Source organism: Tursiops truncatus, chromosome 1 (genome assembly GCF_011762595.2).
Source record: "Tursiops truncatus isolate mTurTru1 chromosome 1, mTurTru1.mat.Y, whole genome shotgun sequence".
Taxonomy (NCBI): domain Eukaryota; kingdom Metazoa; phylum Chordata; class Mammalia; order Artiodactyla; family Delphinidae; genus Tursiops; species Tursiops truncatus.
The window spans coordinates 23,670,099-23,684,470 of NC_047034.1; the positions used below are offsets into that span (position 1 = coordinate 23,670,099).

The window sequence follows — 14,372 nt, forward strand, 5'->3', positions numbered from 1 at the left end:
AAGGACATGTGTTGACAGGTGAGGAGGGGCAGAAGTTTCTTGAGTGCAAAGTGCCAAGGCACAAACCCTGAGATAAGAAGTCATAAATAGACCGCAGACCTGACCCGGAGCCAGGCTCAGTGTACGTGGGCTGGTAGGACTTGCAGGCCAGGGCCCAGGCTGGGGGGCTGAAGCTGGGCAGCTGCTGTGGAAATTTCCATGGGCTGTCCACCAGCTCTCGGGAAGCTGTGGAACTCCTCATGGCACGAGGAGGACACAGGTTATGAAAGAGGCACAAGATGTGGTCCCAGGTCACAAGGAGTTAGGCCCCTAGAGAGGAGACCCAGAGATGCTTGCCAAGAAAGCAAGTGAACAAGCAGGCTGGAAAATCTTAAGTTGTAAAGCAGGTCAAGACATGGAACCAGACAAGAAAAAGTCAATGTCGCCTTTCAATTATTCGAACCCCATTTCACCTTCGAAGAAAAATGTTGAAAATACAAACTTCACATAAAGGTAAAGGCTGCTTTTATTACTTTAAGTACTATTACAGGGTCCCAAACAAGATATGATTTTTGTTAAGGAAAAAAATGTACACAGTTTATTACCAGTTGCTAGAGTCTGAGATATCCTTAAGAATTCACGTTAAAATTGCAAATCATTTTTAATACAGAAGTCAGTTAAAACTTTTCAAAAGACATCAGTTCCATGTCTTGGTAATTGTTAGCAAAAGCTTTAAAGTGTTCACTTGTGTGTGTGTGTGCGTGTGCGTGTGTGTGTGTGTGTGCGTGTGTGTGTGTGTGTGTGTGTGTGTGTGTGTGTTTTCCCTCTCACTGGAAAGATTCAGGCTGGGTGCTGGGGTAAGGGGTGTGTATGTGAACACATGTGAACCCACAATGTTCACTGTAATGCTGCCTTCCCAATGCACTGGCTCAGATGCTTTGGGGTGCAAGTAAGAGAAACCATGAAGAGAATTTATTGGTTCACATGACTGAAAAGTTAGGTTAGGGAAGGCTTCTAATATGGTTTAATTGGGGCTCCAGCTCCATGTCTCTGATTCTCTCTGCCCTGTCCACATTTGTGCACCAGATTCCTTTTTAGGCTGGCTTTCTTCGTGGTTACAAGATGCCTGTGAACAGCAGCTCAGTTAGTACTGACCAACTTAGTTGAAATTTCTTGACAACTAATCTGGGGAGAAAAGGACTACTGCTTCTCTTAATCCCTGAGGGTAAGTCCTAGCTTCATTCTGATTGGACCACCCCCAGGACCAATCACTGTGGGCGTGCTATGCGCTGACTGGCTCAGGCTAAAAAAACCTATCACTTTGGCAGGTGCGTTGGGATTGGCCTACACCATAGGGGACCACCCCTGGAATTGGGGGAGGTCAATGCCACTCATTTATGGTGACTACACAATGGAGAGGAGGACAAGAGGTGTTGGAAAGACACTCCCAATGTCTACCACACCTTGGTAGCAATTTAAATTTTGTTTTTTTTTAATTTAAGGGCTACTTTCTAGGTACAAGACACTGTGGGAGGTATTAAGATATGCAGTTTATAATTTATAAGGTATAAAAAGAAAAGTTGAATGAGGCATGCAAATGCTAAAACAAAGTACACTAAAAGTAAAGAAGAGAGACAGACTGTTCTGGTTGAGGTGATCAGAGGGGTTGTAGCAAGTAACACTGGAATTAGGTCTTAAAGAATGAGTAGCATTTTAATGATTACAGGTAGGAAGGGAGGACACTGGAGGCAAGGGCAATAGTTGGAGCACAAGTTCTAGAAGTTACTGCTTAGGCAGGACCTGTTACCTGAGTACAAAGGAATCTGGGGGTTCAGATGATACCTGAGTAAGTAGGATGAACTGCCCCACAAAGTTAGGGTACAAGGTGGGCCTGTCTTTTATTTTCTCCCGTAAAGAAAACCGGCTTAATTCCCCTTTTGCCTGGTTAGCAGGAAGTTCAGTATCTCCTCCGTGGGGCTCCTTCACTCCTTAATTGTCCCCAAACCCAAAGGCTTACACAGTTCAAAGTAGGGGATGGGGTGGGTCTGACTTTCACATGCAAGCAGGGACCACTGGTCTCTGGTCTGTCTAGTTGCCATATGAGCCCCCAGGTCTCTGTGGCTCCTCAGGAAAGACAATTCCACTCCTGTCACTTTGAGCCTGGCGAACAGTGTTCCTCACCGGTGGTCCAGGACCATGATCTAGGAGCTCTGCTTCTCAGTTAAATTCACAGCTCCCCCATCCACCCAGGCACCAGCTTCCCAGAGACTCTCAGTAAGAGATAGCTTGGGGTCTCCTCATGGATGCAGAATGCCTGTCCTCTATCCTTCCCTGGGATCCACGGCACCAGGAGGCAGGAGTTTCTCCTTCTCAGCTACACCTGCCCTGTAACAATACAGCTATCGTCCCTCCCTTCTATGACTCCCTCCCTGCATGCCTTTCCCCACCACACACACACACTCCTGGGGTTCTTGGGGTGGGGACAACTATGTGACATGCTTTACCATGACCAGGGTGACTAGCTGACACCGCTCTCACTGGCTCGGAGAAAGAAAATAGAACCCAGAGTTTAATTACCTGTAGGACAAGCTGCCCTATCCAGACTTGTAGGTTCACGCCTCCTAGTCTCTTCCAGAGATTGCTTATTTCACTGGAGGGAACCAGGCACTCCTGCACTCGTACTGAAATTTCACATTGACTTTCGACCTCCTTGATCATTGGTAACATGGAGCCTTGTGTGTGCCCTTGGTCTGTGCTCACCTTTAGGTTGAAGTGTTTTTCCTTGCAGCCCTCCTACTTGCCTTGATTGAGGTTCCTGGCAGCAGGAGCTCTTTCTGTTTGGGGCACATCTCTCCTCTTTTTTCTAAACTCCCCTTCACAGCCTCGCTCTCTTAACCCCTGACCCTGGATAGCTCAGAAGGACGCGGTGCAAGAGATTGACATACAATTAAGCTCTGCTCCTGGCTCTCAGCTTCCAGTATATTTGTTGCTGCTCTAGTCTACAAACTTGGGGCCCAGATCTGGAAACTGCTCCTAAATTTAAGTGAATTTTTAAAAAGTTTTAAAAAGTATCCAGTGACTGTCTGAGGGAGAACAAAGTAAAAAACATATTCAGCAGCTAGAATGGCTGCCCACACATGCTTGAGAATTTAAGGACAAGAGAATGAATTACATACTCTTTCAATTCAGAGGGTACTCTTTCCCAATCCATGTCATATAATCAGTTATTTCTCCTTAACAACATTCACTTAGAATCAGAACAGTTGCCTGGAGCGAGGTAGGGGGTGATTGGAAAGAAGGGCATGAAAGACTTTTTGGAGGGAAGAAATTTGTTCTATATTTTAATTGGGGTGTTAATTACATGATATATTCATTTGTAAAAACTTATGAACTATAGACTTAAGATCTGTGCGTTTTACTACATATAAGTTATATTTCAATTTTATTTTATTTTATGTTTTTGGCCGCACCTCGTGGCTTGCAGGAATCTTCTTCCCCCACCAGGGATTGAACCCGGGCCTCCGGCAGTGAGAGCGCCATGGAGTCCTAACCACTGGACCGCCAGGGAATTCCCTATATTTCAATTTTAAAGTGGAAAAAGTAAACCAATGATTAGGCATACTTGGCTAATGTCCATACGCTACAGTGTGTTGAAAAGAGGTTAATCTGGAAAAGAAAAATCATAACCCTACGGTGAAGGCAGACACGTGCTGCAAAGGCTAAGGAAACGGAGAGGAAAGCAGCCGACATTGCTAGCGGGCTGAGCTGGGATGCTTCCAGTTGTGGGAAGCTGAGCCTCTTCTGTAATGTGCTTAATCACTTATAATTGCTCAGTCAGCTAATTACAGTCATTAGGCTGGCCTTAGTTGAACAGGCTTGGGAATCCCTTGAAGTCATTCCCTTAGCTGGTTGGGTTGGACTTGTCTGAGTCCAGCGACCTCCTCAGATTGCGGCCTGTGATGGTGCATTCCTGGTGCTTCAGAAACGATCTGTTTTCACCGTGGGGTGTTTGGGCATACGTGACTAATCTTGGAACCAGTGAGTCATGGGTGTCAGGTCTCAGAGCGCAGGGAGAGTACTTGCGGGCTCTGCACTGGCTCTGCTTTCTCGGTGCACCAACCCAGCCTTGCTTAAGTCCAAACCAATCACATTTTGGAAACAGGATTTTTCCTGTTGCTTTCGTCTGAAAGAGCAAAAGAATTGAAACAGTCTGCATGACCATCAACAGGAGACTGGTTAAATAAATTATGGCTCATGCACATAACATAATACTGAAAAAAGAACGAGGACACTTATCTACATACTAATTTGGAAAGAGCTTCAAGCTATACGTGATCTTAAATCAAGAAACAAAACAGTGTGCAGTGTGAATGTTAGTATAAAATATAGGGTTGTATGTTTGTATTTGCTTACATATGTATGAAGAAACTTCGAAAAGAGACAGAAAACTTAAGAACAGTGGTTGCATTTCAGTTGGGAGGGTGTAGGGGTGTGGGGGCATTGGGGTTGGGAAGTGGGTGGGAGAGACATGGAGTAGGGGGAGAATTTTCACTGCAAACCTTTTCAGAATAGTTGTTTAAAAATCATGTGAATGGGGGGCTTCCCTGGTGGCGCAGTGGTTGAGAGTCTGCCTGCCGATGCAGGGGACACGGGTTCGTGGCCCGATCCGGAAAGGTCCCACATGCCGCGGAGCGGCTGGGCCCGTGAGCCATGGCCGCTGAGCCTGCGCATCCGGAGCCTGTGCTCCGCATCGGGAGAGGCCACAACAGTGAGAGGCCCGTGTACCGCAAAAAAAAAAAAAATCATCATGTGAATGTAGTACCTAATGGAAGATCGAAATCTATTAAAATGTTCAAAATTTTTTAAAAGTAGGAAAAAGTTTTAGGGAAAGGGGGCTCACCCTATGCAGCGTTCCCACACAGTGGTTTGCGAAGGTGTCGTGGGAAATTCGTGTACTTAAAACAGTAGTGGAGGGCTTCCCTGGTGGCGCAGTGGTTAAGAATCCGCCTGCCAATGCAGGGGACTTGGGTTCGAGCCCTGGTCCGGGAAGATCCCACATGCTGCGGAGCAACTAAGCCCGTGCACCACAACTACTGAGCCCGCGTGCCACAATTACTGAGCCCACGTGCCTAGAGCCCGTGCTCCACAACAAGAGAAGCCACCGCAATGAGAAGCCTGCGCACCGCAACGAAGAGTAGACCCCGCTCGCCGCAACTAGAGAAAGCCCGTGCACAGCAATGAAGACCCAACGCAGCCAAAAATAAATAAATAAAAATTGAAAAAAACCCCACAAAGAAACAGTAGTGGAATTTGTCTTCATTCCTACTTTCTTACATTTAAGGGATAAAATAGATATTAAACAACTGTTTTCCTGTAACAGAGCCCTGGTGGTGTGGGGCACTCACACTGGGCAGCCTGTGGAGAGGAGGCGTGCAGGCTCTGACCCAGTTGCTCAGGCATCTTCCCACTTTGAAACAGCCCCTCCTGAACTGCTGGTTTTGACTATCACACAGTTATGAGTTGTTTTTATTCTTAGCCACATGCTGTTTAATATATACGCCAAACGGTCCAGGAATTGACAAAGATTCTTCGCTTGACTGTCAAGCTTCCTTGTTTGACCAAACTTTAGACAGGCTCCTGAACCTTCTCCTAGGCCCATCTGTGCATTTCCCTGTAAGATCCAGCTTTATCAAGAACCCAGCTAAGTTGGTTTAGCAAGAACCCGCATCCTCCACATCTGATTGCTGGATATCTGATCAGGCTCCTCAATCTCCAACATCCCCCAGGTGTTGTCTGATCACCCTGGCCTGTCTTCAGCAAGAATCCTTTTAGGTTAGTTTAGCTAGAATCCCCTTTACCCCTAATGTTTCCTCTTAATTATTTTCCATACACTCACCTCCCACCCAGCTCCTTGGCTGTAAATTCCCACTTGCCTATGTTATATTCAGAGTTGAGCCCAATCTCTCTCCCCGCTGCAAATTCCTACTGCAGTGGTCCCTGTACTTATAGCAATGGGCCTGAATAATGTCTGCTTTACTATTTTTTTTTTTTTTTTTTGCTATACGCGGGTCTCTCACTGCTGTGGCCTCTCCCGTCGCGGAGCACAGCCTCCGGACGCGCAGACTCAGCGGCCATGGCTCATGGGCCCAGCCACTCCGCGGAATGTGGGATCTTCCTGGACTGGGGCACGAACCCGCGTCCCCTGCATCGGCAGGCAGACTCTCAACCACTGCATCACCAGGGAAGCCCCTTGCTTTACCATCTTTAACAAGTGCCATGAATTTTTTTCTTTAACAGAATCAAAAAGAATACTGACGTTGAACACTACTAGGTAATGTGGAGCACGAAGATCATAATTCTACAAAAGTGCCTCAGAATTTTTTCTCCAGGTCTGAAAGTTATGATTTATCAACCTCTTAGCTAGAAAATTAAGCTCTTCTACTTCAGAACCTAGTGTTAAAGAGAAAATATTGCAACCAGTATATAAATTTTCTAAGTATTATCAATAAAGACTAAGCTTTGACTTAGAAATGAAAGATGCAATTATTAAGTAAGCTAGTTGATTTTTACTATGGGTTAGTAATATCAAGATGGTCTAAAAGTACTTGAAACACCATAGCTAATAAATTAGATGAAATTGCAGAAAATGTGGTCCTTTTTAATTTAATTTTTTTCATTTCAAAATCTAGAAGTCATTTTCAGGTGTATGTATGGTAACAATTTAGTGAAAAATGGATATTAATATAGTATCTTGCTGAATACATGTTACAATGTTGGGTTTATCATTCATTTATTAAGCAAAAATAATAACTAGAATTATATAAAGTATACATGTGATAGGCACCATCTTAAGTACTTTTCATATATTAATTCATTTAATCCTCAACAACCCTATTACATATAGATACTAGTATTATCCTCATTTTACAAAGGAGGATACTGAGGCACAGAAAAGTTAAGTAACTACCTCAAGGTCACACAGTTAGTAAGTAGCAGAGCTGGGTTTCTAATCCAGACATTCTGGGTCCAAGGTCCATGCTTTTAACCATAAACTTACTATTTGCCAGGAACTGTTCTAGGTTCTGGGAATACAATGGTGAATTAAAGAAACAAAGATTTTGCTCTCATAGAACTTACATTCCAGTTGGGGGATACAGATGATTAAACAAACAAGTAAATAGAAATATGTTAGGTGATTAAAAAGTACAAGGAAGAAAAATAAAGCAAGATAAGGGAATAAAGAGTCCTTTTAAGACAAGTTAAGGAACAGGATAGGTCATATTTTGGTAGGATGATCAGGAAAGAATTCCCTAATAAGGTGACATTTTGTCACAGAACCACATAAAGCATGGGAGTGAGCCATGAGGATGTCTGAGGGATGAGTGTTCCAGGCAGAAGGAAGGGTCAGTGCAAAGTCTGACATGGGACAGTTCTTGGCATGTTAGGCGAATACTGAAAGGAGGCCTTTTTTGGTTGGAATAAAATTAGAGAGGGAGAGGGCAATTGAAAATAACATCTGAAAGATACCTGGGGGTAGGATTATGCTGGGTCTTAAAGAGCAATGTAATAATGTTGGATTTCATTCTGAGTGGGATGAGAAGCCATCAGAGGGGTTTGAGTTTAGAAATAACATGATCTGACTTTTGTTTTCAAGCAAAGAAACAAACAAACAAAAAAAGATCACTGTAAGATGATGTGTGGAAACAAGATCAGTTCATTGGCTATTTAGAATAATTCAGGTGAAAGAAGATGTTGGTTTGAACTCGGGTGGCAGTGATGCTGAGGCAAAAATTGGCTGATTCAGGGTGTATTTTTCAGACAGAGTGGAAGAATTTGCTCATGGATTTGATGTGAAGTATGAAAGAAACAGAGTAGTCAAGGGGAATGCCAAGGTCTTTGGTCTGAGCAGTGAATGAAGGCCACTTATTTGAGGCAGGGAGCCTTAGGGGAGGAGCAGGGATGGGTGGTAAATCAAGGGTTCAGCCTTGGACATTTTGAGTTTGATAACTAGTGGACATCGTAGTGAAGATCCTTATAGGCTGTTGGATTTGTGAGTCTGGAATTCACAGGAGAGGTTCGTGGCAGAGTTAAAACTTTGGAAGTTGTCAGGTTATGGGAAGTGGATGAGATCACTAAGAGAGTGGGTGCAGACAGAGAAGGGATACAAGGACTGGGTCCTGAGGCCCTCCAAAATTTAGAAGTCAGGAAGATGAGGAAGACCCAGCAGTTGAAATTGAGGAGAAAACGCTGGTTCTCAGAAGGATAACTAGCAGAGTATAATGTTCCAGGGGCTAAATTTAAAAAAACTGTTTCAAGAAGGAGGGAGTGGGGTGATATTAGAGAAAATGGCAAAGGAAGGGCATTTGAAAATTCTGTCCTCCACAAAAACAATGAAAAAACTGGCAAAAATATTCAGAATCAACTTTTTTTTTCAGAACTTTGCAAACTAGCCAAAGGCTTGCAGTAACCTGGGGAGTGAAGAAAAATGGCTGAATCTCAGTAAGAAAAATGAGCTTTGTGGTGGTGTAACTTGCTTTAGTCTCACCTGTGCCCTGCCTCCACCCCCACCCCCCGCCAGCTATGTGGTAGCTTGAAAAATAACAGTCCACATTCCTGGTTCAGCCTGGCCAAGGGAGCATAATGGAACTGGAACTTTTTCAAAGCCAAATTCTCAGAGCATTGTCATTATTTTACCTGTCTGGTGGTTCTCTGGAAGACTCCACTTGCAAGGCTGTCTGTATGTGACCAGACTCAAGCTTACCCAGTGTGAAAACCATTTTTCTTTTTCTTTTTTTTTTTTTTTTTTTTTTTTTGTGGTACGCGGGCCTCTCACTGTTGTGGCCTCTCCCGTTGCGGAGCACAGGCTCCGGACGCGCAGGCCCAGCAGCCATGGCTCACGGGCCCAGCCTCTCCGCGGCATGTAGGATCCTCCCGGACTGGGGCACGAACCCGTGTCCCCTGCATCCGCAGGCGGACTCTCAACCACTGCGCCACCAGGGAAGCCCAAAACCATTTTTCTTAAGAAGAATCTGTCAAAAAAAAAAAAAATTTACAGACATATGTTTTAACTTCGCAGCTGCCTGAGGCAGTGGATCACAGTTGAGACAAACAATAGACTAACCAGAAAGCTTAAGGAGAGCTGGGGAATGAGACATCCACAGGGACTTTGAAAATCTAACATATTCTTGGGACTCTAGAAGGCCACACACATGGCAGGGCTGGGCATATGCTCAGGGAAGGCACTAAGATCTCACCTCTGACTGTGAGGCTCTGCACAAGCAGGAAGTTAGGTTGAGGAAGAGTTGTCGACTGCCTGGCTGAGTGTTGAAATCATGCCCCAGCGTGCACGCAGAGTCCCTCAGCAAAGACTGGATGATTTATTAGTTCCAGGCATTTAAGGAAATCTCTGTCTTATCATTAGCTCACCACTAAGCTAACTGAGTAGAGACTTCAGTGGCCACATACAACAAAATCAGACTTTACAGAATTAGTTCAGAAAAGTCACTAAGCAAACAAAGAATAATAGCACAGTAAGCAGCAGCAACAACAAACTCCGGGTTTATATGCGAATGATGTCTCGCCAAGTAAGGAATATCAATAAAAAGATAGAAAGTGTTAAAAAATAGTCAAATAGAAGTTCTAGAGTTGAAAAATACAATAAGTAAAATGAAAAATTCACCAGAGGAGCTCAACAGTAGATTTGAGCAGGCCAGAGAAAGAATCAATGAAATTGAAGATAGGAACCAATTCAGATGATCCAGTCTGAAGAAAAGAAAGGAAAAAAATGAAGAAAAATGAACACAGCCTCAGAAATCTGTGGGATATCATCAAATATAGCAACATACCTATAATGGGAGTTCTAGAAGGAGAAGAGAGAGGGGGAAAAAGACATAAAGAATATTTGAGGAAATAATGGCAGAAAACTTCCCAATTTTGATAAAAAACATTAATCTATATGTCTAAGAAGCACACTGAAGTCTACATAGAATAAACTCAGATAGGAGAAACAACTAGACACATGATAATCAAACTATCAAAAGACAAAGACAGAGAGAATCTTGAAAACATCAAGAAAGAAGCAACTCATCATGCACGAAGATCCTTAATAGGATTGACATCTGATTTCTCATCAGAAACACGGAAGGCAGAAATCTGTGGCATGATATAAAGTACTGAAGAAAAAAAACCCCTGTCAATGAAACATTCTATATCTAGCAAAACTATTCTTTAAAAATGAAGGAGAGGGGGCTTCCCTGGTGGTGCAGTGGTTGAGAGTCCACCTGCTGATGCAGTGGACACGGGTTCGTGCCCCGGTCCGGGAAGATCCCACATGCCGCGGAGCAGCTAGGCCCGTGAGCCATGGCCGCTGAGTCTGTGCGTCCGGAGCCTGTGCTCTGCAATGGGAGAGACCACAACAGTGAGAGGCCCAGGTACGCAAAAAAAAAAAAAAAAAAAGAAGGAGAAATTAAGACATTCCTAAATAAACAAAACCAAGGGCATTCATCACTAGAACATACACTCTGTAAGAAAGAAAGTATGTCCTTCAGGCTGAGATGAAAGGACAATAACTCAAATCCACATGGTGAAATAAAGAAAATGGTAAGAGAAACTATATAGGTAAATATAAAAGGCAGCATAGGTATATTTTTGTTGGTAACTCTTATTTTTTTGCCTGATTTAAAAAATAACTACATAAAGCAACAATGATAAATATGTGGGGATGGGCATAAAATGAACAGAGATATAACTTGTATAATAATAACAGCACAAAAGAGGGGGGAGAACGGAGCCATATAGGAGCAAAGTTTTTGTATATTATTGAAATTAAGTTAGTATTAATTTGAACTAGAATGTTATGTTAATTATACCCCAGGGCAACCACTAAGAAAAAAGAAGGGAGTGATCAACTGGGTCAAATGCTGCTGATAGTTTAAGATGAGATCTGAGGATTGACTACTTGATTTGGCAACATGGAGATCACTGGTGAGCAGTTTATGGGAATGATGGGGGGTAAAGCTGACTAGATTGATTCAAGTAGAATGGAAGAAAAGGAGGAGAAAATGGATATAGGCAATTCTTCCATGACTTTGCTGAAAATGGGAGCAGAGAAATGGAGATGGGATGAAGAGTGAGAGACAGTTAAAACGTTTGTATGCTGATAGGAATAACTGAGTGGAGTGAGAAAAATTGATAATTGCCTTCTCTGTCTCTGCTATTAAGGAAGAAATTTTGAGATCAGAGGGGAATTGCTGCAGCATCATGCTTCTCACCCAAACGTCCCAGGCATTGGCATCTTTGCTTATTGGGAGAATATATATATACGTACATGTGCATGTATGTATACACAGATTTGTGTGTGTTTTGAATAATACTGTATTAATATATTATGCCCATTAGAAAAGATACACAAAAATGTAAATTTTTAGAAGTTTAAGATAAATTTAAAGAAAGTCGATAATTAAAATGACGTATCATATAATCAATAATATCTCAGGCACTCAGACACTCGGAGTGAGGTACATAGTGAATAAATCCATGCTTCAAATATCTTCTTGCTAATTTTGAATTTTCTGGCTGTCTTTTTATCAGCTGCAGTTAGATTCATCCTTGCTCTTACTTTGTAGTGAGTTTATACCTAGAAGAGTAGTAACGATTGTTATTCGTTGTTTTCTCGTCGTTCACTCTGCCTTTATTATTAGTATTATCTTCCAACTGGTTTTTTTTGGCCCAGATTTCTTTTTTATTTTAACTTTATTATGAAGAATTTCAAACAAACATAAACAGAATATGAACCCCACTATATATATCCATCATACCTTCACAGTTATCAACTCATGACCCATTCTTCCCTCCAGCCCTGTAGCATTTGGAAACTAATCCCATGCATTTTATTATTTCATCTGGAAATAATTCAGTGTGTATATCTAAAACATAAGGACTCTTTAAAAAAAAAACCTAACTACAATGCCATTATCATAACCAAAAAAATTTGAAGGAATCTTTAACTTGAAGTAATGGGGGAATCTTTTTTAAAAAAATATTTTATTGGAGTGTAGTTGATTTACAATGTTGTGTTAATTTCTGCTGTACAGCAAAGTGAGTCATTTATACATATATCCACTCTTTTTTAGATTCTTTTCCCATATAGATTATTACAGAGTACTCAGTAGAGTTCCCTGTCCTATACAGTAGGTCTTTATTAGCTATCTATTTTATATATAGGAGTGTGTGTATGTCAATCCCAATCTCCCAATTTATCCCTCCCCCTGCTTTCCCCCTGGTAACCATGTTTGTTTTTTACATCTGTGACTCTACTTCTGTTTTGTAAATAAGTTCACTTGTACAATTTTTTTAGTCCGCATATAAGCGATATATTTGTCTTTCTCTGTCTGACTTACTTCACTCAGGATGACAATCTCTAGGTCCAACCCTATTGCTGCAAATGGCATTATTTTGTTCTTTTTTTAATGGCGGAGTAATATTCCATTGTATATATGTACCGCATCTTCTTTATCCATTCCATTGTCGATGGACATTTAGGTGGCTTCCACGTCTGGGCTATTGTAAACAGTACTGCAATGAACATTGGGGTGCATGTATCTTTTTGAATTGTGGTTTTCTCCAGATATATGCCCAGGAGCGGGATTGCTGGATCATATGGTAGTGCTATTTCTAGTTTTTTAAGGAACCTCCATACTGTTCTCCATAATAGTTGTACCAACTTATATTCCCACCAACAGTGTTGGAGGTTAATGGGGGGAATCTTTGCAATAAGAAAGTCAGGTCAGGAAAGAAGGGTGTTTTTAGCACAATAAAGCTGAGGTCATAATTTCACATTTCACATAATTTCATATTTCACAACTTTGCATAAACTAGTTGGGGGGTATTTCTCCAGTAAACTAGACTGGTGGTCTCTGAAGAAAAACTAATGTTTATGGTACTGGGTAATGCTGGTCTTCAGGTACTTTAGAGAAAAGCTAACCCTGGCATTGCTGGTGGAGTGAGACTGAACTGGCATAGAAGTACCCAATTCCCTCCTCGCTAAAGCACCACATCCTCTCTCCCCTTCGGCAGAAGCTGGAGCTGATGAAAATCACACCCTCTTCCCAGTGAAGTCTCACCAGGTAGAGTTTGTACATTATGGGAAGGGATGAACTGGGGACTCCATTATCCTATGGGCAGTGGTAGAGGTCACTACGCTGGCAGGGGTTGGAGGAACACAGGCAGTTAAGGGAACAGTTAGCTTAGGAGGGAGCAATGTACACCCCTTGAAGGCCTAACCCAGGGGGCTGGAACTTTCTCTCCTGTGTGGTAAAAGGGAGCCAGTTGCCTACCCAAGGCAAGTTCCCAGTTCTTAGCCCCACCCTGCTTGGGGCAGTTCCTTGAAACTTGTCAAAACCTCCTTAATTCTCTCTCAAAATATACGTTGTACTTAATGTGGAGATGATTGGGGGTGGGGCGTGTGTACAGAATTTGGACTGGTAAGAGTATGTGAACGTTCCTGCAGAGGAGACCCGGCAGCGCAGAGGACCCGGCCAGAGAAGCGCACAGCTGTGCCACCCCGGTCCCGCACGCTCCGCTTCTGCGCTGCGGGGGACACGCTGCCTCAACTCAGGTCCCACGGCCAGGACGGCCTGGACGCCGGGCTCCAGCGTCCATGAGGAACGGTGAAGCTCGGTTCACGTCTGGATTTCATCACAACCCTCTCCCCCCATTGCAGGCATCAGCATACAACGGTCAATTTTCCTAAGTAGTAATAGTAAACAAGTTTCCAAAATGTTAAATGTTAATTCCTCAAAATCACCTCGGAAAAAAGGACAATCCTTTGGCTTGAGTATCTAGTTTTGTGAAACAGTCACTAAATTGTTCTGATTTCCCTTTTCTCCACCGACATCCCTGGACAGATTTGCAGACCAGGGAGTGGAAACGGTCAAGACAACCGGGGCTCAAGTCTGATATCTCGGGCTGACGAGGAGATTTGGGGCCACTCCGTTTGGGAGGAGGCACTTCCTCAGGGGGCAGTTCCCTGTCTTCCGCTTCTTACCGAGCCGGCCGCCCGCCGCAGAGCCCGCTTCCGCTCCTTCCACGTGCTGGCCTGTGCCCACTACTCCGAGGAGGGCCGGGCCTCCGCGAAGAGCCTTGCTAACAGGGGTATACGACCCCGCACGCACCGGGGCCACTGCTCGGGCGACCCAGCCTGGGACGCGCCCGTAGGGCCAACACTCGTAGCCAGAAGAGAAACGCGACATGTGGGTGGGGCCGGGCGCCGGAGGCGGGCCCGCACTCAGCCGGCCCACAGCGCTTCCACCTTCTGTGGGAGTCTTTTGTGGGAACTGGGAGGGGGCCCTCGTTACATAAAGGAGAGCACGGGCCAGCCCGCTGCAGTCACGTCA

General features: G+C 43.7%; 1 long non-coding RNA gene across 1 annotated transcript; it reads right to left on the bottom strand.

Annotated features, from left to right (window-relative positions):
- Positions 1–487: 487 nt before the first annotated feature.
- Positions 488–14,354, bottom strand: LOC109547534 (uncharacterized). Its single transcript, XR_002173335.3, has 3 exons — positions 14,024–14,354; positions 8,674–9,008; positions 488–4,162 (listed from the first exon to the last, which is right to left on the bottom strand). It is a non-coding gene; the product is annotated as an uncharacterized lncRNA (long non-coding RNA).
- Between the last annotated feature and the right edge of the window lie 18 nt (positions 14,355–14,372).